This window comes from Mesoplodon mirus, assembly GCF_964341445.2.
Source record: "Mesoplodon mirus genome assembly, chromosome: 6".
NCBI classification, from domain to species: Eukaryota; Metazoa; Chordata; class Mammalia; order Artiodactyla; family Ziphiidae; genus Mesoplodon; species Mesoplodon mirus.
The window spans coordinates 17,583,944-17,610,991 of NC_138982.1; the positions used below are offsets into that span (position 1 = coordinate 17,583,944).

Here is a 27,048-nt window from a genome sequence, read left to right on the forward strand (position 1 = left end):
ATACATACTCACAAAGATCCTAACATTCTCTGGAGAAAAATGCTGTCTGAATGCAAACTTTAATCAGCCTGAATTGCACATACATAATTAAACTCCATAATTTAGTTTTTTATGTTTATATTCTTTTGAAATTAGTTCCTGATTATAAAAATAAATCAGCTAATTGTAGAAAATACTAAAAATACAGACATTTATTTTAAAAAGAAAACGTCCTCCAAAATCCTGCAATCCAAGGGAAAAAACCTACATTATTAATATTCTCAAATATTTTCTTACAGACTTGCACTGTGTGTGTGTGTTTATAAATGGGATTTTATGGCTTATTTCACTTAAATTTTATCACTTAAATTATTTCACTTAAATTATATATATTGTTTTCCTTTGCCATTATAAGATGATTTAATAACATAGTTTTTAAGGGTTGCATGTTTCATTTTATAGCTATCCCAGTCTTTTTTGTTTGTTTATAACCCCCCTATGAAAGGAGCCAAAATAAAAATTTCTATTCAAATTACCATTGCTTGAAAAGTGGGACTAATGAGAGAAGACAAGGTATAACGAATGTTAATCTTATAATGGTTTACTTAATAATTTGGAGAAAGTGTAGAGTGTACAGCTGGGATTTGGCAACAGAATAATTAATTATAATATCAAAATTTCAGTATTAATGAGGGACTCAGGTATGATTTTATAATTTCATGTTATATATTGCTATTATGAAAGTGTTCATAATATTTTGAATTGACATACCATTTTTGTGATTGTTTGGAAAGCAGTCATTTTCTATAAATATCTGTTGAAACAAATGGGAATAAAAATGACTTTGTGGGCTTCCCTGGTGGCGCAGTGGTTGAGAGTCCGCCTGCCGATGCAGGGGACACGGGTTCGTGCCCCGGTCCGGGAAGATGCCACATGCCGCGGAGCGGCTGGGCCCGTGAGCCATGGCAGCTGAGCCTGCACGTCCGGAGCCTGTGCTCCGCAACGGGAGGGGCCATGACAGTGAGAGGCCTGCGTACCGCAAAAAAAAAAAAAAAAAAAAAAAAAAAAAAAAAAAAGACTTTGTTATCTTTATATTTCTATGATATAAAGAGTATTTTTCAAAAAGGGAAATACTGGCTCCTAATCTTATGCAAAATGCATATGGTAGATGGATAGGGGTTTATATACTCACTAAAAGAAGAAAATTTCAGATTTTTAGATTGTAGTTATTTTATTTCATATTCAGATTGCTCCATCTACTCTTAATCACACCTGCTATATGAATCCAGGCAATTTTTTTCATTCAGTGACTCTTAAGTTTTCTAATCTGCAAAATGAAGGCAGTTGAACTGGAAAATTTCTAAGGTTCGTAACAGCCCTAAAGTCATGAATTTCTGTATTCTAAAAGGTTAACTAGCATGTTTTTTTAAGAAAATCAAAACCTAATCAAATCATATTAGTTGCCTTATTTCTGAGAATGGGAAAGAATGTGCTTAAAAAGCTTTATTCATTTTTTTGAGACATACTATTATGTAACAGTTATATTAAAACATAAGAAATTAGAAAATTTCATCAAATATCATGATTAATTATAGCCACTGATTACATAGAACTATACTGTGGGTGTTTCCATACTTCTTTATAATGATCATTATTAAATATTTGAGTTCTAACAAAAAGGTCTATAAAGAGTATAAATCCAACGGCCAGTGACCAAAGTCTAACTAAATAGACTAACAGTCTAACACACTGTTGTACAAACATGTGTAGGCACCAAACATGCATCAAAAAAAAAAAAAAAAAAGGAGAGAGAGAGAAAACCTGCTTAATTTAAAAAAAAATCCTATTATCAGAGTACTATTGGTTTTGACAAGACAGCCATTTCATTAAGGGATAATGAATGAAAATATTCGTTCATCTTGTAAGATAAAGGATTACATAAGAAAGGATGCATTATTCAGAATTTCAATAGTTTAAAATATTTGATAGTATAGATTATTTTGGTTGGCCCAATAAATACATTCCATCAAAAGTTATTTTTCAGGAGTGTTTTAGGAGTTACAGTCTTATCATATGAAAGCACATTATAATGTGCATTCTTGTTAGCAGTGCCTCTTTGGCTTCTTTTTGACCCTTTTACCCAAATCAATTTTCACATTCTTTAGTTATATCTAAACAACGCCAATATATTTGGTCACAACCTAGGAGAAAAGTGGTCAGAGGTTTTGTTGGGATCCTGTAGATGAGGACGTCACTTACTGCTTCCATTTGTCACATATGCACACAGCTGGGGCCTCGGGGCGTGGTCAGGGTGGCCACAGAGATCACCAGAGGGTCACTTCAAACATGACTGTGACCCATATGGCTTCTACTCTTCACTCCTATTTTTAAAATTGCTCAGACTTTTTCAAGAAATGTGTAGGAACATGTTTGAGGCGTAGCTTCACTTATTTTACTGATAAAGAGTCTCTGGCATTAGCCAAACAGACTTCTTGGAACAGTAACTGTTTTTAATGGCAAGCTACCACGTCCTCTAACAAAAACCTCTTCCCTTCACATTTTTCTGTAAGCAGTTTGCTTATTTCCACGTTAGTGTTTACATCTTTCTTCTAAAAGCCTAAAATGCCTTGCATTTTGGCCAAGTGAACTATTATCATTTTTTTGGCTTCTAAATTATTTTAAACAAACAAAAATATTGATTGCATGAACTTTCATTTTCAGTCAATATTCCAGATCTGTTAATAGGAACTAATGTTTCTGAAGGTGTAAAGAGGCCACCATTAGAGCACTAAAAATAAATAAGACAAAAGCATGGTCATTGACTGTTTTCAACTACCAAAATTTGTGGCAAAGAATCAAAATGTGGGTATTTCAACCTGCAAAATAGCTGTAGTTAAAATATAAGCTGTTTAACATTAACTTTAATGTTAGCAACCTCGCAAATGCCTTCTCTACAAGCCAGGACCTTGTAGAAAGCCATAAAAGGGAAGGAATATAATTTCGTTTGCTGGCACTTACTGAAAGGCTAAAATAGAAGAGTAACAGAAATCATATTTGCCAGCTCTAACTGAAGGAGTTGTGAAACATCATCTCAGAAGATTGTAAGTTATTGTAAAAATGTTGTCATTACCATGTTATGAACTATGTTTTATAGGAGTTGAAACTTTTATTTAGCTGAAAATTATTTGAAGCAACAAGCAGCAATTAAGTAACAGAAAGATCTAACTATGTTTTTCAAAATGTATTCGATACAGTGATATGGAACATTTTAAAATTAGTTTTGAGTTGAAATATGGTAATTTTTTACTCCCTGGTGAGAATTGGAATTTTCCTGGTGATAGTTTCCAACTATGATAATATAGTTTTCAAGTAATGTCTTTGAAGTAATTCACTTCTTTTTCTAGTTGATGGACTAGAAAAAACAATAAGACTATGTTGTTTATTTCATAAATTCTGAATATTTTTTGCCTTGATTTTTAAAATTTTATTGAAGTTGATTTTATATTTTAAATATAAATTATATATATATTTATATAAGTATATATTTTATATATAGTTGATTAACAGCATTGTGTTAATTTCTGCTGTATAGCACAGTGATTCAGTTATATATATATATATTCTTTTTCATATTCTTTTCCATTATGGTTTACACAGGATATTGAATATAGTTCCCTGTGCTGTACAGTAGGACCTTGTTGTTTATCCATCCTATATATAATAGTTTGCACATGCTAGTCCCAAACTCCCAATCCATCCCCCTCCCACCCCCTCCCCTTGGCAATCACAAGTCTGTTCTGTCTGTGAGTCTGTTTCTGTTTCATGGATGTGTTCATTTGTGTCGTATTTTAGATTCCACATACAAGTGATGTCATATGGTATTTGTCTTTCTCTTTCTGACTTACTTTGCTTAGTATGATAATCTCTAGGTCCATCCATGTTGCTGTAAATGGCATTATTTCATTTTTCTTTTATGGCTGAATAGTATTCCATTGCATATATATACCACATCTTCTTTATCCATTTATCTGTCGATGGACATTTAGGTTGTTTCCATGTCTTGGTTATTGTGAATAGTGCTGCTGTGAACATAGAGGTGCATGTATCTTTTTGAATTATAGTTTTGTCTGGATACATGCCCAGGAGTGGGATTGCTGGGTCATATGGCAACTCTATTTTTTGTTTTTTGAGGAACAACCATACTGTTTTCCATAGTGGCTGCACCAATTTACATTCTCACCAACAGTCTATAAGAGTTTCCTTTGCTCCACACCCTCTCCAGCATTTATTATTTGTAGACTTTTTCATGATCACCCTTCTGGCTGGTGTGAGGTGATATCTCATTGCAGTTTTGATTTGCATTTCTCTAATAATTAACGATGATGAGCATTTTTCATGTGCCTATTAGCCATCTGTCTGTCTTCTTTGGAGAAATGTTGATAAATTCTGAATTTTTTAAAGCAAATTTTGGCATATGAAAGTTAGCTAAAGCACACTTATTGTAAGAACTGGCTTGATTCTTACAGTGAGTTATTGCTCTCTTTTAAAATGGCTTATTGTCTATGGCTTAAGTAACATAACCCTTACAAGTATGTGTATGTTTCTATAGAGATTGCACAGATTTTGCAAAATTCATAAGTTTAGAATTACACATATGTATATGGAATTGTGAGTTACATAGAGAAAGTTTGAATAACATGCCACTCTATCAGAACTCCCCCAAATAAGTGTCAGCTATGGAGTCTTTTTGCTGTTGCTGCAATAATGCACACTTCAGTTCACCTGAAAAAATGACTCCCTATATTGACTGCTGAAATATGCCATTACATTCTCCTGGATTTTCAAATGTAAGTGTGAATGCTTTATGGAATTATTTTTCATTCCTTTTCTAATTACAGTTTTTCAATCTATGTAATACCCAAGGGAATATAACAGGAACATATATCAATTTATATCTCTGTGGGGTTTTTTTTGAATAAAAAGAAAATAAACTTTTCTGACTTTTTTTCTGAGATTGCTTTTTTATACTGTCTGAAAAACAAATTTATCTTAAAATTTATATTCAATATAAAGCCCCTTGCCAAATATGGATTTAGCTTTTTTTTTTTCTTTCAGAGAACTTTGTTCCCTTTAAGAACAATTTCTACTCTTGAGGCTCTAAGTCCCAAAATAGTTTTAAAGTGGAAAAAGTGTTTTTTAAGGAACCTAAATACTCATTTGCTATCTTAACTGAATTTACGAATGACTCTCTCCTTCCCTGCCTGCCTTCACTCACATAGACTTCAATAAGCCCACCACACACTATTTCCTCCCTGGATCAAGTGCTTTGCCGGTGCCTTATGTGCTGTCCATGGCCAAGGCAATGCAAATGTTATGCAAATGAGCCCCTGGGATACATGTTAATAAAAGGTAAACAATGCAATACTATGAACTGGCTGGCTTCTTTGTCTCCAAATACTGAGCTATTACATATTTGCAGAACAGATTGAGGCAATGGATGAATTTACATACAGCTTCATGCTCTGTACAGAAATATAGTTGCTTCAGTATCAGATCAGCAAAACATGACTCCTCTGAACCTAGAAGAGAAAATCTTGACTTTGCCTCCTTCCTTATTTTAGTGGTTTGGCTCACCAAAGACAAAGACCCTTAAACTATTTGGGGAAGTAGGTTCTTTCATCGGTTTGGGGACTTCTCTAGACTTCTGTTTTATATGCTCTCCAGCTCTGGCTGTGATATTTCCTGGTGTCTTCAAACACTTGAAAAGACAAAATCTCTGCTTTCAATTCTGCATTTGCTTCTTATCACACTAGGAATTCTCTCCCAATCTCAGCTGCCTATGCATTTTTTTTTCTTTTCTTGGCTTTCTACCCATGATATTCCTTAACCTAATTTACTGCTTTGAATTTCTATGTTGAGGGCCATCCATTTTCTGTTTACTTCCCTCCTCACTCTTCACTGCATCTATCAGTGCTCTGATGCCCACTCTTCTTAAAAAGATGAGAGAATAAAATATAAGTAGAAATTGAGGGGTTGTTTTAAATCTCAAACAAGAAAATTATTGATGTTACACCTAGTTGGTATGAATTATGGTATTACACCTCGCTGGTATAAACACGCAAGCATTCAAGAAATTGCATATTCTTTTACAACAATAATTTTTACAATGTAATTCTGACCCTGAGACCCCTTCCCATTGGGATGACAGGAAGTTCAACCCCAGGCATCTTCAGTCCTCCCTCCCTCCCTTCCCCTCACCCCATCCCAGCCCCAGAATTATGTTAGGGGAAAGAAATCAAGTGAGATGCAAAAGCAATAGCAAGTGGTACCGATATAAGCATTTGTTTCTCCTCTACTTAGGACTGATTGTTGATTCTGCTTTGACAGATTGTGTTTTCAACAGAAACCATAAATTTTTATTTTTGTGTGAATTGTCCCAAATTGTAAATGTTTATTTAAATGCTGCAGTTTATATAAAATACAGCTTTGAGCCAATTCAGCCCAATGGCCACCATTTTACGATTCCTGCCTTGGACTTGATAAATACCATAGGGCACTTGCCAGTAGGATGCTTCTGCTTTCTGCCCTGCCTAACGGCAAGAGGTCAGCACAATGCCTCTGAGATAGCAGGTGCTCAACAAAGGTTTAGTAAAAGGAAAGAAAGCCTTCTCATATCAGATAGACCTGGAAAAAGTATTTGACATATTGGTTTATTCTTTGCAGACATTCCATAACGCCAATACTATGGGGAGTATATTAGTAAAAGGAGAGACCTAGAGGCTGGGACTCCAGTGCATGATGTGCTTCAAAAGTCCAGGCAAGAGCTAACAGGTGAGGTTTGAATCTGGACATGGAGGATGGGAGGAATGGAAATCCAAGGTGCAAGAGATGATGTAGAGTAAAATGGATAGAGTTTGGTATCAAAGATACAGAGAGTGATTGGGGGAGGGCAGACTAGACATAGATGTCTAAGTTTTAAAGAGTGAATGGTTAGAAGGGTGAAGTTTCCCTTAATCAAAATTTTGGTAAATGAAGAGTTAGTTTCAGAGGCTCTGTAATCTGTTCTGTTTTGGATAAATCACATCACAAAGCTCTACATCTTAAAAGTCTCCATTGGCTCCCTAGTACCAATGGGACAGATTTTAACTTCTCCTACCTGGTCTAAAAAGGCCTTTAACATATGACCTCAAACTGCTTCACTAAGCCCTATATAGCACCCTGAATGCTTGATGTTCTACATCTACTCGCATACACTAAATTTTTCCAAAACATGCCAGGCAAGTGCCTCAGGCATGTTGTCTCTGTCTTCAATGCCTGCTTTCCTCTTCTCCACCCAGAAAACACATCCTAGTCCTAGCACCAGCACTGAAGATGTCACATTGGTGAAGCTGTTCCCAGCTCTCCCTGGCAGAGCCGATCACTCTTGTTTTTCTCTGTCATGATAGCTCTTGTTCATAACTTCAGTAGTGTGTTCCATCTCTAGTCTATGGGCTTCTAGTCTATGGAAAGGGACCGTATAATATTTATCTTTGTATTGCATTACTGCATGTAGTTGCAATTTAAATATTTGTTAGAAAGATGATTTAAACGTGTGAGAAGAAGAATGGGCTGCAGTGTTAGATTAAGAGTATTTTAGGGAGAGACACTGGATATGGGGGATTTGTATGGTAATCTGGGAGAAAACTGTTCCAATAGACCAGGGCGAGGAAGTCTAGACTCTCAGTTGCTAAAGACAATGCCAAGGAAGGAAGAGGGAGCAGAAAGAACAGACTACCTTTTAAAGAAGTCTAGTTATGAAGTAAGTGAAAAAGAGGATGGCTTTTTTAAAGTTGAAAGCAATAATGAGAAAAGCTTAACTTAAGTTTGGTAACAACTTGGGCCTTGATTTACCAAGGAAAAGAGGGATTAACTGAAAAAAAAAAACAAATGAGGGAAAATTAAAGGAACTAGAAGAAGGTGTGTTCAGAGGATGGGAAAATTTTGGAGAGATCTCTCTAAAACAAGAGCAAGAAAGGAAAGGATAGTTTAGATGAGTTATGAAGAGAAGGAGTGAAGTGGGGAATTCATATTAAATGGCCTAAATCTTCTCCCTGTTGAGAGGGAGACAATCAGAAGTAAGTTTTAGATAGATAACAAATAATAGTGAAGTCAACAGAAAATAAACCAATAAAATCAGAAAAATATTGTTGAGAAACACTGAAAACCCAGCTGAGGTCAGGGACCATAAATTTATGGTCCCTGTAATACACATCACTTTGCAACATCTTTCAGCAATATGCAGCCATGGAATAGGAGTGGAGAAAATAGATTGTGTCCAGGATTGGGGAATAGAGTGAAGGTGCTAATGAAAGGAAAGTCTAATTGATTCAACATGGGATCTTTAAGTAGGTAATGAGGCCAAGGAGGTAGTCGGTCTTTCTCATACCTGAGGACAGTACAAAGGGGTTAAAAACCAAGAGTCACGATGGGCACAAACAACAGATTCCATAGAGGCATGGGAGCTCATGATGTGAGGAGAAGGATGCTGTGGACTGAGAAACGGATTTCAGACTTTGATATCTTGAAGGACCAGTTCTAGGTAATGACCAGGATGTCTCTGCCTGAGTTGGACAGTTGGGCCGAGGGGGTTGGAAGGATCACTGATGATCGTGGTGGTGGGGCATGGAATGAAGAGACAGAGTTGGATCCAGGTGTTGAAGTTGTAGACACTGAATCTCCTGGAAGTCAGTAAATAGAAGCTTTAAAGAAAGCAATAACAAATAAGAGTTACAAAGGAGAAGGGCTTGATGAGCAATGGTTGCAGATCCTTGGAGCCTGAAGGAGAGTGGGCAGTAAGAATAATCTCATCCCCTTGTTCTGCTTTGGGGGAGCAGGACAAGTAGACATGTCCTTTTGAGAAGGCAGAAGGGAAGTGGTATCATGAAGGGAAACCAGAAAAGATAAAAAGAAGGAGGGAATGTCCTAGGCAAAGAATGAATTTGTTCACAATAGACATGTTAAATATGTACTAAGGTAAATATAACTAACACTAAAATAAATTGCCATTCAGAGGTTATCAGTTTAAGACATAAAATGTTTAGCAACCAAAGGATTTTGTAGCTAAATGTATTGCTGCTATTCATGAAATACTTTAAAATAAACTTACATCTCAAAATATCCTATAACCAATAGACCCTAGCCTAGGATTAATTTCATTATTGATTTACACTTTATTTTAGATCATAATTTTTGGATGCTTAAAATTTCCTGGATTTCCTCCAATATACAATATAAAATTTTAAAAGATAATAAAATAATTCACAGTAGTTCACTAAATTTTGTAGTTTACTAAAGTTTACTGAGTATAAAATATATACCAGTTATTGTGCTATGAACCAAAAATGCTCAGAGGGGTCATCAAAGAGTATTTCCGTTTTTAAGAATGCTGAGATTTCAAATGATTTTTCATTTAGTATAAGTATGCAAATAATATTTAAATATAATCAGAAAATTGGGTGGCATTTTAAAAATAGATTATTTTGAACTTTAACCTTATTATTAATAGATATATTTAAATGGTTCAAACATGAAAACAATTCTAAAAGATTATAATGCTGTTTTAGAACATTAAATATAATGAAACTAGGTTGTTTATGACTTCTTACACATAAGTCTTACACCTAAAACACTTCATCTTAATGTAAGTATTTATACTCTGAGAAGATTTGGAAAATGTAGGTTTGTGTCTGTCATGTCTGCAATTATATCTGTTTTATAAACTAAATAAATATTCAGAAATTAGTTCCTTTGGGTAGAAAGTAGAGCATAACTCTAATGTCTTATGTGAAACTTCTAAGTTTTGTGGTTTTTATATTATCTGAAGATTTACTTTATTAAAAGTAAAGTAAATTAAAAAACAAAGTCATTGAACCATCAAAGAGAAATGGTTTTGAAATATAGTCCTTCGTTGTGGTGTATATGAAAAGCAATTTTTGCTTATCATATAATTTTCCTATTGGGTAAAAAGCAGGAAAACTGTTTCATGATTAAACAGTAACCAAACTGCTCATTTACCCTTTCTGCCTTTTTGTAAAGTCACAGGTATATGGCTGCCAAATCAAAAGGAGCCAAGAAAGGGTATAGGACTCCATGAACTGAGTCACTGTAAATTGAATCCACCATGTCTAAAGATTCTGTTTTATAAACCAATATTTCTCCACACACTGAAAGAAAATTGCTAAACTAAAATGCTAATATTTTACTTTCTCTAATTATTTTACTACCAAAGCTCCTCTAGTTCCAGGTATTTATTTTCAAATTGGTATAATAAGTCTATTCAAATCAGTTTATATGTCCCCAAAACAGCTCTAAGTTTTAACTCTAGCCTATACTTCCCCTACCTTTGAAAATAACTTGAGGGAGTGTACAGAATTAGTATCATTCAGTAAGGTTTTTTTTAAGCTGATGATTTATTTCAGAGAAAACGAAAACTCTCTACTATTTTAACTAGTGACTTTGAACAAGTGGCTAAAAATCTTTTAAAAAAATATTGGAATGCTTATTGTGAGCATTAAATTAGACCATGTTTGTACTCAATAAATATTAGATTCAAATTAACTGACTGATATTTGGCCGAAAGAAAGAAAGAAAGAAAGGGAGGGAGGGAGGAAGGAAGGAAGGGAGGGAGGGAGGGAGGAAAGAAAATACAGAAAGTTGCATCCCACCAACCAAATTCCTTCAGATGCCTTTTACTCAGAGAATTAAATAGGCTCTTCCCAGAATATTTTAAATGTATGTTTGTTAATTTAGAAAGTGCTAGGAATATATCTATTTATTTAATAAAATACTACTTCAGTGGCAGAATTTGGATAGCCCTATGGATGCATTATAAGATTTGAGTCTCATATTCCATTGTGTTGGAAATCTTTAAAAGAAGTATTTTTCCATGTCAAAATCACACCTAATGCTGTATTTTTGCATAAAAATATTTTTTTATTCCTGACAACAGATGGGGGTGTAATAAACATGCTTGAATTTCTGTGCTTCCCGAAAGACTTCTCAAAGGTGAACTGTGAATGAGGACCATTTTTTCCATTGGCTGTGAACTGGGGTTTGAGAAAACAGGAGGGAATAAGCTTGGCCAGGAAAATGAGCCCTATACCTCTAATACCCTGGAAGGAAGGAAAAAAGGAAGGAAGGAAGGAGGAAGGGAGGGAGGGGAGAAATCTGGATTTGTCAGGATTTTCAGCCACAATTCCAGCCTTATATTTGCTAACCACCTGTTTCTTGTCCTCCAGCTTAGTTCTTTTGCTGTCCTGACCATGTATGGCTAGATACATCTTGATTCTCACGTACATCTCTGCCTTCAAACTTGACTCGAACCTGCCCTACTCTATTCTCTTTTCCCCAAAGGTATTATGTGCTCACTTCCAGCCAATGATTGTTTTGTGCCCAAGGTCATCCACCTACTGAAGCTTCCCCACCTCAACTCGAGAAAGTTCAATTCACACATCCTCCCACTTACACCTTTATCACTACTGCACAACCCCTCATTCTTTCCGTAAAACTGCACACTCATAAGGAGAGTATCTTTAGGAAAGGTTCTCGATGGCTATGGAAAGTTCAGAGCTCTCTCTCTGCCTCAAAGCAGGAGTTAATTTAAATCATCTCAAACAGATTAAGTCTCTCTCTCTCCCTCTCTATCTCTCTTTCCCCACCCCACACTCCTGAAAAATCATGTCTAAAAGTGATTTGTGATTCAGCTCTTGAAGCAAGGTGGGCAGTTTTAGTTGCAAGTTAGGTTAATCAGTTGTCTTTGTTTTAAAAACCTTGGGATGAGGAGGTGCTTCCACTGACAGACCAGTCAAGATAAGCTCTTCAAAGGGTCTGTCAGGAGGAGACAAATTACAGTGGAGATTACTAATGAGGGTAGTTAATTTGTTCCTGCTCTTCTCCTGTCCTATGACTTTCCAGAAAGGTTCAGAGAGAAAAAGTCACACAGCTTTACTGCAATTCATTCCAGTGGCTCTCCTAGGCTTGTGGCTAAAAAGTTTAACTATTTTAGGGCTTCCCTGGTGGCGCAGTGGTTGAGAGTCTGCCTGCCAATACAGGGGACACAGGTTCGTGCCCCGGTCCGGGAAGATCCCACATGCCGCAGAGCGGCTGGGCCTGTGAGCCATGGCCTGTGAGCCATGGCCGCTGAGCCTGTGCTTCCGGAGCCTGTGCTTCCGGAGCCTGTGCTCCGCAACGGGAGAGGCCACAACAGTGAGAGGCCCGCGTACCGCAAAAAAAAAAAAAAAAGTTTAACTATTTTAAATATCCATCTCCTTTCTTCCTATAGCTATTTATGTCCACTTACCTTTTTGCTGAATTCATGGCAGCTGTTCAGTCTCCCAGAGCTCCTGCCTAATGGTCTCTCATAGTATTTGATGTATTCATGATGTCTAACTTATATCAACCCTGTTTCTTCTGCCTTGCTGCCTTACACACAGTCTCAAGGTTTCCATCATTATTCAGTGTTTAAGATTTTCACCATAGTTACCTGTGTCCTTGTCTGTATAAGTTAAGGACTGAGACCACATAACAATCTTAACAGAGGCATAGAAAAAAATAATGTTTTTTTTTTCTCTTTCTCATGAAACAAAAAATCTGGAGAGAGTTACTGATGCTGGTTCATCAGCTCAAAAAATGTTAGGACTTAGGTCTTTCTGATCTTCTTGACATTTGTGATCACAGGGTGTCTGTTGTAGCTTCAGTCCTCAGGTCCAAATTCCAGGCAAGACGAAGGAGAATGGGGAAAAGGCCAAGGGACCACATACCAGCTAAATCAGCTCATCTCTTTAAAGAGATTTCCCAAAACTACACCCAGTCACCTTTCCTTACATTTCACTGGTCAAAAATAACTCTAGGAAAAATTACAAAGTTTAATATTCTAGGTAGGCTCATTGGCCTTCACACAAAAATTTTAGGTTTTGTTAGGAAGGGGAAGAGGAGAATGAGTGTTAGATAAGCAACAGGCAGCATATGCTACACTGTCCTTTCTCTTCTGTTGGATCGTAAACCGTTACTCATAATGAAAAGAGCATACAGTTTTGAACTAAGGACCTTGAGTGTGACGGTTAATTTTATGTGTCGACTTGGCTAGGCCACGATACCCACATATTTGGTCAAACACCAGTCTGGATGTCACTGTGAAGGTACTTTTTAGATGTGATTAACATTTAAATCAGAAGACTTTGAGTGGATACTTTCCATAATGTGGGTGGACTTCCTTCAATCAGTTGAAGGCCTTAATAGAAAAAGATTGAAGTCCCCCGAGGAAGAGGGAATTCTGCCTCCAGATAGCCTTCAGACTTGAGCTGCAAAAGCAGCTCTTCCCTGGGTCTCCAGTTTACTGACCTGCCTTGCAAATTTCAGACGTGCCAGTCCCCCCAGTTAATACACACACGCATACGTACATATATACACACACATCCTATCGTTTTTGTTTCTCTTGAGAACCTTGACTAATACACTGGTTTTGAGTTTTAGGTCCTAGACTTACTAGTTGGTTACTAGTTGGGTGACTTCAGACAAGATGCCTAGGACTCAGGATTAGTTGGACTAAATCAGGAATGTTAAGGCTGTGCTCTAAACATCTTGAGTAGGTGGGTTTATGGTGGGTGAGGAGGGAGGAATCTTGGACCTTCTCATTTCTGTACTCTTATTTCAACTGCACCTTGAGTTCTGTTTAGTTGTTTTTTTAATTGAGCTTCTCCATTAAATTCCACTTGAAGAAGTGGATCTATTGATTAAAATAAAACACCAAATGTAAATCAACTATACTTCAATTAAAAAAAAAAACACCAAGGGATCTTTAAGTCTCATTCCAGCTCTAACAAATGTGTCATAATTAAATGGATTCAGCTTGAGACATGCTGGCATCTCTGACTGGTGGGACCAGTTGGGATTGTGGCTAAGGGAACTGATCCTCAAAGTAGATGAGCTGCCCCCAAATATCAATGCCCCAAATGACCATGCCCTAAGAAGAGTTGTGAACCTAGACTAGATTAGTGTAGATATACAGGAGGTTCAGTCTAGTGTATAGGGAACAGCAGTAGGCATTTGCAGATGGTGATGATAGTTGAAGTCAGGTAGATTACGGTGTCATAGGTTAAAACCATTGTTTAGTTTGATCTGAGGCTACCCAAGTAATTGTCTGCTTCTCCACCTGAGGTGAGGGAGATGCTCCTGGTATACTCACTCCTGATCAGCTTGCTTCAAGAACAGAGGGGTTGGGGCTTCCCTGGTGGCACAGTGGTTAAGCATCCACCTGCCAATTCAGGGGACACAGGTTCAAGCCCTGGTCCGGGAAGATCCCACATGCCGCGGAGCAGCTAAGCCCGTGCACCACAACTACTGAGCCTGCACGCCTAGAGCCGGTGCTCCGCAAAAAGAGAAGCCACTGCAATGAGAATTCCACGCACCACAACAAAGAGTAGCCCCCGCTCGCTGCAACTAGAGAAAGCCCGCGCGCAGCCAAAAATAATATATAAATAAAATAAATTTTAAAAAGAACAGAGGGGTTTATCTTGATATGCGAATCTCTTTTATCATGGTGAGCCTGGCTCCTGCAAGTAAGGTCTAACACCGGTAGCCTTTTTATTGTCTGAGATGCTTTTTTCACAGGAGATACTCAATAAAACTATGTTAAATAAGTAAATCCTCTGTAACACTGCAGCTCCAAATATGAGCCCAAAGGTTGGCACAGTACTGTATGTAAAAACATCATTTCCGGGCTTCCCTGGTGGCGCAGTGGTTGAGAGTCCGCCTGCCGATGCAGGGGACACGAGTTCGTGCCCTGGTCCGGGAAGATCCCACATGCCACGGAGCGGCTGGGCCCGTGAGCCATGGCCGCTGAGCCTGCGCGTCTGGAGCCTGTGCTCCGCAACGGGAGAGGCCACAACAGCGAGAGGCCCACGTACCGCAAAAAAAAAAAAAAAAAAAAAAAAAAAAAAATCATTTCCACGTTCTTAAGGACATGTCCTCATTAAAGTTTATACCCCACCAAAAAAAATAAAAGCAAATCTTTGTTATCCAGTTGCAAGAACATTTCTGGCGAAAGACTTAAATTAACAGGAGAATTGACATATGTTGTTATAGACCATCTCACCATGCTATCTGAAAATACTTCTACAAAAAGAAAAAAAAGGCATTTTTATCATAATATGGTGAAATATAATACAAGTGGAGTTTATTGTTGGAACTCTTTTATTGACCCAAACTAATTCTCTGTGAAATTTGACCAGTCTGCTTTTTGCCTTTCATTCATTATATTCTATAACAGCTTTAGGAAAGGTGGTTTTGACCAAAAGGGTATCAGATATAGCTTAAAATTAATAATTTAAAATCTTTGGCAGTATAAGTGATTGAGAGCACTTATTTTTTTCTTTTTAATTAGTAGTATCTGGTTTCAAATCCTGAGTCTAAATACTTACTAGCTGTGTGACCTTGAACAAACTGCTTAATCTCTGTAAGTCTCAATTCCCTCACTTGTTAAGTAGGGATAATATTAGTACCTATTGCTTGATAGGGATTGATTTTAAAGATTTTATGAGAAAGTTTGTAGAGAATACTTAGTTAATACTTATCCCTGGCACATAATGAGAATTTGATAAATGTTAGCTATAATTATTCCACTTTGAAACAAAATGATGGCTGCATTTAATAGATATAAATCACCTTTAATTTCTAAATAGAAGTGGCATCTTGTAAGTGGCAGCAATTACAGTGCTCTTCTATTTACAGAGTTTCTTGTTTGCACATTAAAAATATTATCTTGATAGTATCATGGTCTAAAATGGCTCTGCTCACTCTGACTTTGGAGAAAGGTTCTCACGAAATGAAAAGTCATACTTTAGATCATCAGTATAGGATCAGAGAGGAGATGAGGTCAGGAAAATCAGTGATGAAGGATGAGGAGGGAGGAGAGGGATGGAGGAGCAAGGGAGGGAGGCAGGTGGAAAAAGAAGGAGGGAGAGGGAGGCTTTGTAAACAGCTTAGGGCAACTGGCTTCTGGGTAATTGGAGCTGAACCCTCAGGCACTGGGGCTGATTAACTACTGAACCTCGGCTCTCCCCTCCTTAGAGACCACCTCCACTGAGCACCCCTGCTGTTCACACTTTTTTCTTCCTAGTAATAATCTCAGGGTTGTCTCAAGGTGATAGTCTCAGGAGCTACTCTCAAAATACCTGCAGCTAGTGTTAATAAATTGCAGCTAGTGTTATTTTACTACTTATAATTTAGGAATTCGAACACTGTAAGATCACAATTAAGGAAAAACTATGGGGAAAGTTATGAAAGATACTAAGTTTACTTAGGAATCACCAACGTAAAATTTAGCTCAATGACCTAAGGATAAGTTTGGAATTGCTGAGTATTGTGAAATGAGGAAACTAGTTTTTAGCCAGTCAATGGGCTTAAAGCTAAGACTGAAATCAGAAAGACTGGCAACTGGCAAGAGAAGTTAAAAACAGGGCTGACTGAGGATACCTGGTTGCATTAGTGAGAAGGCAGTTGGTCTCTCACGGAGACTGGCACCGTTGACATTTATTCTAGCTAAGAGTCAAGCTGGGGAACAAGCTGGAAGCCTGAAACTCCCACACACTTCAAGAGCATCTTGATCAATACCTCCAATCCATTCTGCTATGATAGCAAGTCTGCCTCTGTTTATTTAGCTTTAATCGCTACTCAATTAGCAATACCAGAGTTGCTCACAAATCCATATTTAACTAACATATGCTGTACACGTTTTCTCTTCATTCTTATTCTACTATCAAAAGCAGCATACGTTTTAAGTTCACATCTGTAACTAAGGATATCACATTTCTATTTTTCAGTTTTTTTCTTTTGTTGTCACTTGTTCTGGTGCAAGGTCTTCATCTTAGCCAAGAAGAGTGAAATGCTCAGTAACTGAGGAAGACAGTTTTCAGACCAAGTGGGTGTGTTATCTTGGGAAACCCTTAACCTAGAATTTTGTAACAGACGTAAAAAAGTCTCAAACTCCAAGTATTGAATAATAATATTCAAAGCTTCTTGCATGAAGAATTCACACATATGCCAGTATCATTATTATTTTCCTTATTTACACTGAGTGATAATGTGATGAACTGGAAAGAACATTCACTCTTGGGCCACACAAACAATATTTGAATCCTGACTCTCCCACTTACTGTAGTTGTAACCTTGAGCAAATGACTTGACCTCTTGGAGTATCCATTTTCTCTTCTATAAAAGTGAGATGCTGGGCTTCCCTGGTGGTGCAGTGGTTGAGAGTCCGCCTGCCGGTACAGGGGACACGGGTTCGTGCCCCGGTCCGGGAAGATCCCACATGCCGCAGAGCGGCTAGGCCCGTGAGCCATGGCCACTGAGCCTGCGCGTCCGGAGCCTGTGCTCCGCAACGGGAGAGGCCACAACAGTGAGAGGCCCGCATACCACAAAAAAAAAAAAAAAGTGAGATGCTGCCCATTTTGGAGAACTGTTAGAATGAGAAGAGAAGATGTATGGACAGATATAGCACATGATAAGCATTCAGTAAACTATTATTTTCATTATCCTTGTTATCACTAATCATATTTTCTCATATTGTCAAATCACTCTAAAATATTGTTGATTTTGCATATGTTCTATGAAGGTATCATATTTCATACATTTTACTAATTAGAGAACATCTGTCATTGGACAAGGCTCTTGAAAAGATAATGCTCTTAAAGCAGAGAATTTATAGAATTTATATGGTGGTAACAGTGGTGGTGGTAGTCATATTTACTTTCAGAATCTTGGTGTTCAATTCTTTTTTAAGAAATATTGATCACTTAATAAATGCAAAGTAAGACAATTCCTACTGTCAAGAAAAATAAACTTAGTGTGGGGTATGGACAAAACACAGGGAAGAAAATCCAATGGGTGCGGTAAACATGACACAAAGTGAAGAGAAAGTTGGATAGATGGACCAGTAAAGGCTTTGATGGTCATGGAAAAATTTAACCTGAGGACATGAGGAATGAGATGAAGAGGAGGGAATTTCCAGTCAAAGAACCAGCATCATAGTAGATACAGGGAACTGGGACATGTTGGGAGATAAAATGATAGCATGCTATAAAACATTTCCCCAACTCTTTAAATAGGTCAAAAATTTTTTCAAATAAAATTTTATGCAGAGCCCTAATACGTAAAATATTTCAAAGTAGTAATTATTCTATCAGTTCAAATTTAGCACAATTATTCCTATAATGTTCTGGTCTAATGACATGTAGACATTTGAACCCCAAGGCAATAGACAATAGTTGCAGCCTCAGCATCCATTGCACTGGACGAAAATTTCATGTAACTTCTGAAACACATCTTGGAATTATTAGGATTCCAGATAATTCATTTGAAAAATCACTGGGATAGAGGGATTTGGAGTACAGCCTGATGGGTTTGTCTTAACACAATTAAAAATGGGAGTCTTTGAAGGTTCCTTAGTGTGGGAATGATACAGAACAGCACTGCTCTAGAAAGATTAATCTTATCAATGAATAGGATAAACTGGAAGAAAAAAGATTAGAGATAAGGAGATCTTTTAATTATCAGACTGTTGAAATAGTACAAAGGGCTGAACCAGGGCCTGGAACTAAGATGGCGGGAATGAGGTATTCATTTGTATTCTACTTTAAATTGGAACTTTGTTTTCTAATAAGAGAACCCTGTTTTATGGGGGGGTTTTGAACATCTTTATTGGAGTATAATTGCTTTACAATGGTGTGTTAGTTTCTGCTTTGTAACAGTGCAAGAGAAGAGAACCCTGTTTCAATTTCACAGTCTTTAAGGTACTATTGCTATTATTACTTCTATGTCGAGCACATAAATTTTGTTGGTCTTTAAAATTTTCAGTTCTTTGGAAATTAACTGTTACATAAGAAATGAAAGGGGCTTCCCTGGTGGCGCAGTGGTTGAGAGTCCGCCTGCCGATGCAGGGGACACGGGTTCGTGCCTCGGTCCGGGAAGATCCCGCATGCCGTGGAGCAGCTGGGCCCGTGAGCCATGGCCTCTGAGCCTGCGCGTCCGGAGCCTGTGCTCCGCAACGGGAGAGGCCACAACAGTGAGAGGCCCGTTGTACCGCAAAAAAAAAAAAAAAAAAAAAAAAAAAGAAATGAAACCTTTTGGTTGGAAATGTTGATCTGAAGATTTTTCCTTTTTTTTTTTTTCTTTAGAGTTTTAGTTATTTAGCTCTTGGTTCATAAAGACTCTTAGGTTACTTTTCCTGATTACTCTTAAGGTACTTAACTAAATATAAATCACATGTCACTATTTAAGTGTATAAAATTTTTAATAACTTGGTTTAAATAAGTCCAGACCCTTTAATTTCTACAGTATTTCTATTTTTTGTTACATAAACTTAAGACAGGATGTTAATTTTCCTTAACATCTTTCCTAAAGCGTAGGCTTTTCTGACACTGGAACCAGAGTGTAGAGAGAAAAGATTTTAATAGCTTTGTTGCAAGGCTTCAGAAATCAGAGGCAAATATTTTGAAGACATAAATACTATGTCTAAAGGTTTTATAACACCTTATTTATCAATCATCACCAATAAAAATAATATTCCATATAAGTAAAAATTCCAAACAGTGGAAGCTTATTACTTTAGATGCCTTCTTTTTCCATTTTGATCACTTTGAAGGAAATCTTTTAAAATGCACTCCCCATTGGCTTGCTGTTGGAATGGCAGTATTATTCAAATCTTAATGCCTTTTTTTCAAAATTCAGATATCTTTCTGATTCATATCTTGCCACTTCTATTTCCAGAGTGCATGATTTCTTCAGATTTCTCATTTGTTATCACTAGTCAGCCTGTGTGGACCACCAAAACAAACAAGAAAGGAACACAAAAAAATGTGTTACAATTGCATATAAAATAAAAGTCAGTATAAATCATGATCTTCAAGACTACTTTGTGGCAGCCATGTAGCCATCAGAAGTATTTTATTGGTATCCTTTATATTGACTCCCAATGGGTAAGGTTATTGAATAAGGATTTCTGATTAAGTTGACTATTACTGTAATTTTCTGGGACATTCATAAACTTAAATATTTCCATTTGATTCTAGGTGATTTATGTTAAAAGGTATGATAGGAAGGACATAGAGAAAATATCCCAAAACATAAATAAACTGTTGTTTTTTTTGAGAGTCATGGCTGCAGGAAATGACATCCACTTGGTGTTTGGTTTTGCTAGCTATTACAGGGAAAGTTTATTTTTCTGAGCAGATACCCCTGCACTCCCACTGTACCCTGCGCTGCCCTATATCATGGTTCATGTCATGTTGTCTTATAGAAATTTTTGTTTAAAATCTATCTGCCCCTCTAGGCTTAAAAACAACTCCTAAACGGAAGGATATGCCTATTTTATAGACACAAATATGTACCCAATATGCACTTATTAATACTTTCTGGTTGTAACTGAAAAGAATATTTAAGATCAGTATAAAACCAGACAGATGCAAGAAACTGAGACAATTAGGAATAATTTACACTTTCTGGTTCCAGTCCTTGAGGGAATCTTCTATGTAAAAACAAAAACAAAAAAACAACTTCTGCCAAGCCTTACATCTTATCTCTATCCCAGCCTTCCAATCTCCTTTTCCAGCACTTCTGGATAATGATTTAATGATTCTCTGCTCCAGGCAAGCCATTTCTTTGTGTTCATCACATGCTCCATGGAAGTTCCCTTCTATACCTTCTTTGAAATCTTTTGGAGTCAGTTCCTGGCTCTGACTGACTCTCAAGTACTTAAGGCAGAGAGGAAAGGACATTGAATATGGTCATCATTTTTAGTTCGAAATCAAAGGTTTATAAACTTTAAAAGTGACAAGGGTGGCAGGTAATTCCAACAGTAGCTCCTTTTTGTCACTTCCAATATGCACTTTATACAGAACTAGGCCTTGTGTACACATCATTTATTATCCTGATAAGTTACTTTTAGACCCATTTTTAAGGACATAAAACTGAAGGTCAGAGAGGGTAAGAAGTATGTCCAATGGCACAAGAGAACATTACAGATTCAGGATCAAAGCCAGGTTTATCCCATAGCGCTGCAAACAGCATCCTCATGTTTTCTGGTCTCCTTTCTTTGTAAGGAAGTCTACGTTTTCAGAACCAACCTGGCATTTTCGTGAAAACTTCCCCTGACAAACTGCTCTCTTTAGTTGCCAAAGCCCTTTTCCTTCCAGGTTCTAAACCTAGGAGAATTAACCTGTTGGGTTACAAATAGCTACATATGGAAACCAGATTGATACACAGCAGCCAGGAATTTGCATTTTAGTAATAAACTTTGGACAAACTAAAATTTTTCTGGAACATGCTGGGATTTCAGGCGCTGTGACCAGATTCTTGGAAGGTATTTTGAGGCAGAGATATTTACTGGAGATCCATCAAAGGCATAAAGCTGTTTCCTTAAGTTTGTACAATCTAATCTTTTCTAGTTGCAGGATAACAATTTATAGTTAATATTAGTGATAGTGGAAGAGTTGCTTTATTTAACAGAGAAGGCTATGGATGGTAATGGTTAATGTCTCTGTGTTTAACGTGTGGACTGAACAGGAAAGATGAACCCTTAGAAGTAAAAGGCATACAGGGGGACATGACAATTGAAAGAAATGTCAGAAGGAAAGCAAATGCACTAGGTATTCTTTTCAGAGTAACAGTTTCCTTACCATGACAAGAAACAGAGGGAAGGAAAGATTTCATGCTTATAGATGACAAGCAATTTTCTTCAATTACAGTATTTCTCTAGTACAGTGCTGTCCAACAGAATTTCTGTAATGATGGAAATTTGTTTATATCTCAGCTGTCTAGTGAAGTACCTGCTAGCCACTTGAAATATAACTGGTATTACTGAGAAAATTATTTTTTTTAATTTCAATTAAATTTAAATAGCTTGATGTGGCCAGTGGCTACCATATCGGACAGTGCAGCAGGCAAAATAGAAACTGAAACCATTTCTCCAATTTTCATTCCCGTCAAATTAAACACGATGATTTTTTGTTAAGTTTTTCGTTTTTCTAAGTATTCTGAAGGATTCGGAGTTATATTACTGGTAGTACCACTTAGCTTTTACCTGTGAGAAATCTAAAGCGAGTGAGATGCATCAGACTTCCAAGCCTGGATCCATCACTTCAGCTATCACAAATAGTGTTATTAAAATAAAAATAATTTCACAAACATACATTAATGATGCCTGTCCACAGAGCATGCAACTCATTTACATAAAATTGTTTAGGCTATTCATAAGTTAAAGTAAAAATTATTTAAGGTGATGGTTCCCTTTGTGCCAGGGGAAAATGTGCTCTCTAGGAAAACATCAGCCAGTGACATGAACCTCATTCCTTAGTGATTAGACATTGAGTGGAAAGAAAGAATGAGTAAAAAGAAAGAGAAGGATATAATGTAGGCTTTGCAAACTCAGATGTCTACAGGATCAGGGCATATGATGTAAATATGTGACTTGCAAAGTCAGGCTGAGTGTGAAGCAGAGGGCGCTGCCCGACCCCCACCCCTGCCCCAGGGATTTTACTGCTCTGGTTATTCCAGGGGCCACCTGCTCAGCCAGTCTGTCCCCAGCAGCATGCCACTCCTCCAACCTGCTTGAGGCAGCCACCTGGCCTCTTTCAAGCAAGTTCAAGCACCACAGTACTACAGGATTTCTACACGATTTCTACAGTTTCCTTCAGTTCCAGTACCCTTTGAATCTAGGATTGTCAATCCAATAAAAGTTTTGTTTTAACCAAAATACTATATTTGGGAGTTTTGATGCATAAGGATAAGTTTATAAGTAGTACAAGTATTTATGGGGTGGGAATTTGGAGATTATTACATGCAAATTTTTCTCCTATGTAAACTACTATTCAGTGTTTATTTGCATACCAGCTCATAGCCTCTAAGTTAGGTGGCTGCCATGGGCATAACCTAACTAGTAATATGTGTGCCTTATATATTTGCATAAATACTAACATATAGTCAAGGAACTAGTCAAGGAACATGGTGCTCAATGAATGTTTAATGAGTGAATGGTGCAGAGATGCCTATTATGAATGTAATTAAGCTTTTGCACAGTAAGAATAATTACCCAACATCTTCATGATGAAAAAAATTATAAATCTTTTGATTGTGACAGTGCCTGACATGGTAGTACTCCTTTCATTTTGTGCTTTTGATGTAGTTTATGGCTCATTATGTAGTGGCTTAACTATTCCTTTTACAATAGGTTACTAGGGTTCCTATTTGAAAGCACTAAAAAAAGTGATATTTTTTAAAAATTAAAAATCTTCATGAGCTAAGAAAACATACTAATTACTTTTAAAAGATGTCTCTTTAGTGGTCCACAATTAACAGATATCACTAGGAATTAATGGTGTGTATGGGGGAGTGGTAGGCATTACTACATCTTTTTAAAAATAAATATTCCTTATGAATCACATAATTGTCACTAATATCTTAGAACTACTGAGTTTATTAGACGCTTTCTTCTAAGAGGAGAGAGAAAATGGATAAAATAGGTTATTCTGTAAATGTAAATTTAGGGAAGAACCTCTGAAAAGAAAAAAAAAAATTGCAGCTGGGTGGAAGTTAGGGAGAGGCCGCAGATGACTTCTAGTTTTCGGAGGGATAGTGCCACATACCTGCAAAGAAGAAATCGGGATAAAAAAGAAATTAGAGATGGGTGAGTTATAAAGTGGGACAAAATAAAGTCAGATTTTGTGTCTTCCTTGGACAATCTTCACAAGTAATATTACCATTAGTATTTATAATAATACCACCAGAAGAATGAGTGATTGATTTACTTTTAAACTCCAGATTATTTGTACTGATGGTTGGTTGTTATATTCAATGCAAGTACATCTGGTATTTTATGTTTCATTTTAATACAGTGAGAAGAATTCTAGGTCAATGGAGAAGGGCATAGATTTTTAGATAAAGAGTACAAATAAATGATATGTTAAAAACTCTCATTTTGTTCATATTTACTTTTGGCTGCGTTGGGTCTTCATTAGGTTGCAAGGGCTTCTCACTGCAGTGGCTTCTCTTGTTGCGGAGCACGGGCTCTAGACTCGAGGGCTTTAGTAGTTGTGGCTCTCAGGCTCTAGAGCACAGGCTCAGTTATAGCACATGGGCTTAGTTGCTCCCCGGCATGTGGGATCTTCCCGGACCAGGGCTTGAACCCGTGTCCACCGCATTGGCAGGCGGATTCTTAACCACTGCGCCACCCGGGAAGCCCTGTTAATTCTTAAATATCATCATGTTTTGAAAGTTTTGAACCTTGGTATTGATGGTATGGTTTTCTAGGTTTATGAAATTAGAAATTATTTTTAAAGTTCAAAAAATATTAGAGCTGACAAAGATCTTAGAAATAATTAGTCCCGACCCCAACCTTTTATAAGTAGAAGAACTAAGCCTCAGTTTGAAGGTGACATGGCTGGTTGATGGCTGAAACCAGTGCAGAGGTCACTACACCCAGCTCCCCCATTCAGAGCTCTCTCCACTCCATCTGACACCTCAGCCACAATTAATACTCCAAGCGATCTCATCAGAGTCTGAGATGACAAGACTCATATACTTATGTGGATAATGAGACCAGAGGTTGGACACCTGGCAATGTGATGCATCACATGATCTTTCCAAGTTTCCATGTTGAAATATGTCCTATCTTAAATACACTGCCCAGCTCCCAGCTGTCTGTCTCTTTAGAAAACATGCCCTACCCGCTACCAAGAAGTAAGCATCTCCCACCAAGTTTGAGCCAGGTGGAAGTGCTACATAAAAATAGAAGAAATGACATATGTTAGTGATACACTTTCTAAAATGAATGCATTTTCTTAAAATCTTTCTGTATTTCTTTTAGTTTTTTTTAAAATCATGTTACAAAATATTTTAGATAAAATAGTTTTCTATAACTAGTTGAAACTTATAGTTAATTTATGGTTATATCAAAAAAAATTTTCTCAAAGATGTGTTGAGCCACTTAAAACCCCTAGAATATAGATTATTTCAGGCATTATTTTATTCATCTAATTAAAATATTTTGAGGGTCAACCATGTAGAAACAATCAACTTCCTTTTTTTCTTTAAACACACCTGGCTGTTAGGATCCTGTTGATAGCTTCTGCTTAGTTCATGGCTAGTGAACTACTAGTCTTTTCTCTTAATGTTGTCAGGGCCCTGTGGCCCTCCCTTGCTGACATAAGCCCATCTTTCCCGGTCCTCATCACAATAGCCCCCTAAGTCCTGTGACCTCCACACCCAACCTCTAGTCTATCCATTCACTATGATGGTATATTCCTACCTCAGCTCTCACCAGTGTCCTCATGACCAGTATCTCATCACCCCAAAGAGAATGCAAGAACCTTGGGATTCGTGTCTGCCACTTGTCATTGAGAAAAAGTTGGCAACTATAACTCAAGATATTTCTGCTCAACTACACCACAGGCCCACAGTATGAACCTAAGTGGACCAAGGTATCCTTTGGTGGCCTGTGGCCCTTCTCATAAACTCTGGGAATCAGGCTACAGCCCTTTATCTTGTGAGATCTTTCCAACTACTCATGCATTTTCATCTTTTCATCAAATTATTATCCCCAACTCTGGGGCCCAGTGGGTGTCTAGACCCTGGGTTCTCCTCTTCATTTCCCTCTCTGACTCTTTTATATTCCCTAGAAGTTCTGTTAGTTGTCCTTCTGTTTGGGTAGAATTTCGTATTCTCCATTTTATTTTCTCCAATATCATGCTATATCCTTAATAAAGAGCAGATGAAGAGAGAGGAAGGTGGAGGAGGAGAGAATTTACAGAATAAAATATCACAGTGAGAGGGCTTGAATACAAATGTAATACTAAAGAAACATAGCATTATTCCACATATACAAGGAAGACACTTCTGATGGGGTAGCTAAAAATTAAAATAAATGACAAATGATCCATAGCTTCCCTTTACCCCATTCTCTGCTATCACCCACACCCCCCATATATCTCCAATTAATATCTTTGGCTATGTGTAGGGTGTATATTTTTCTCAGCTTTGGATTAAGTATTCTTGATTTTGTTCACTTTTAATGTCAGACTAAAAAAAAATTATGCCAGTATTTAAAGTCAATGTTAAGTATTTATACCTGCTTGTTGTGAGTCCTCAAGGAGAGGTCAATGGAATGCTTCAGTTATCTGGGGCTTACCTCAGTCATAACCCTAACTCCATCTCCATCCTTCCCTTTCCCTATACCCATCTCCATTCTCAAACAGCAGTTTTCAGCAATTTGCTTGTGTTATGTTTTGGGATAGTTTTCATTGTGTTTATTTTGCTTTGGGATTGTAAGCTTCATGGAATTGAAGAATTTTATCTATTATTTCTGTCCCCTGCTCTCCCTCCTTTCATTCTGGGTCTTCTGTAAACTAGACTGCTTTATATTGTCCCTCAGGTCACTGAAGCTTTGTTTATATTTTTTAGTCTTTGATCTTTCTATATTTTGCTTTAGGTAGCTTCTTTTTCTATGTCTTTACATTTACTGATCTTTTCTTCTGAAATGAATATAGTGCTGTTAATTTTATCTAGTAAATTTCTTATTTCAGGTATTTTAACTTTCATCTCTAAGAGTTCCAGTTTTTCTCTTTTATATCTTCTACTTGTATCCTCATTATGTTCATGTTTTCCTTTACGTCTTTGAGGATGTGGAACGTATTTATATTGATATCTTAAAGTCCTTGTCACCAATTTTATCATCCCTTTTATTTCTAGGATTGTTTCCTCTGACTGATTTTTCTTTGGGTTAGGGGTCAAATTTTTATCTTTCTTCATATAGCTAGTAATTTTTTATCAGTTGCCGAACATTGTGAATTTTAGGTTGCTGAGTGCTGGATTTTGTTATATTCCTTTAAAGATTGTTAGACTGGGTGCACATTTTAGAACTTTGATGTTTCAAGGCTTTTTTTTTTTTTTTTCCCACACTGCACAGCTTGCAGGATCTCAGTTCCCTGACCAGGGATTGAACCCAGGCCATGGCAGTGAAAGTGCCATATCCTAACAATGAAA

The 27,048-nt window shown here is 37.1% G+C and overlaps 1 long non-coding RNA gene across 1 annotated transcript in view; it reads left to right on the plus strand.

Moving 5' to 3' along the window:
* The window catches only part of LOC309806271, a 71,112-nt gene that overhangs the window by 24,435 nt on the left and 19,629 nt on the right, over positions 1-27,048 (plus strand). The window contains exon 3 of the long non-coding RNA XR_014294362.1: positions 6,703-6,810. This is a non-coding gene — a long non-coding RNA (uncharacterized lncRNA). The remainder of the gene's footprint in view (positions 1-6,702; positions 6,811-27,048) is intronic.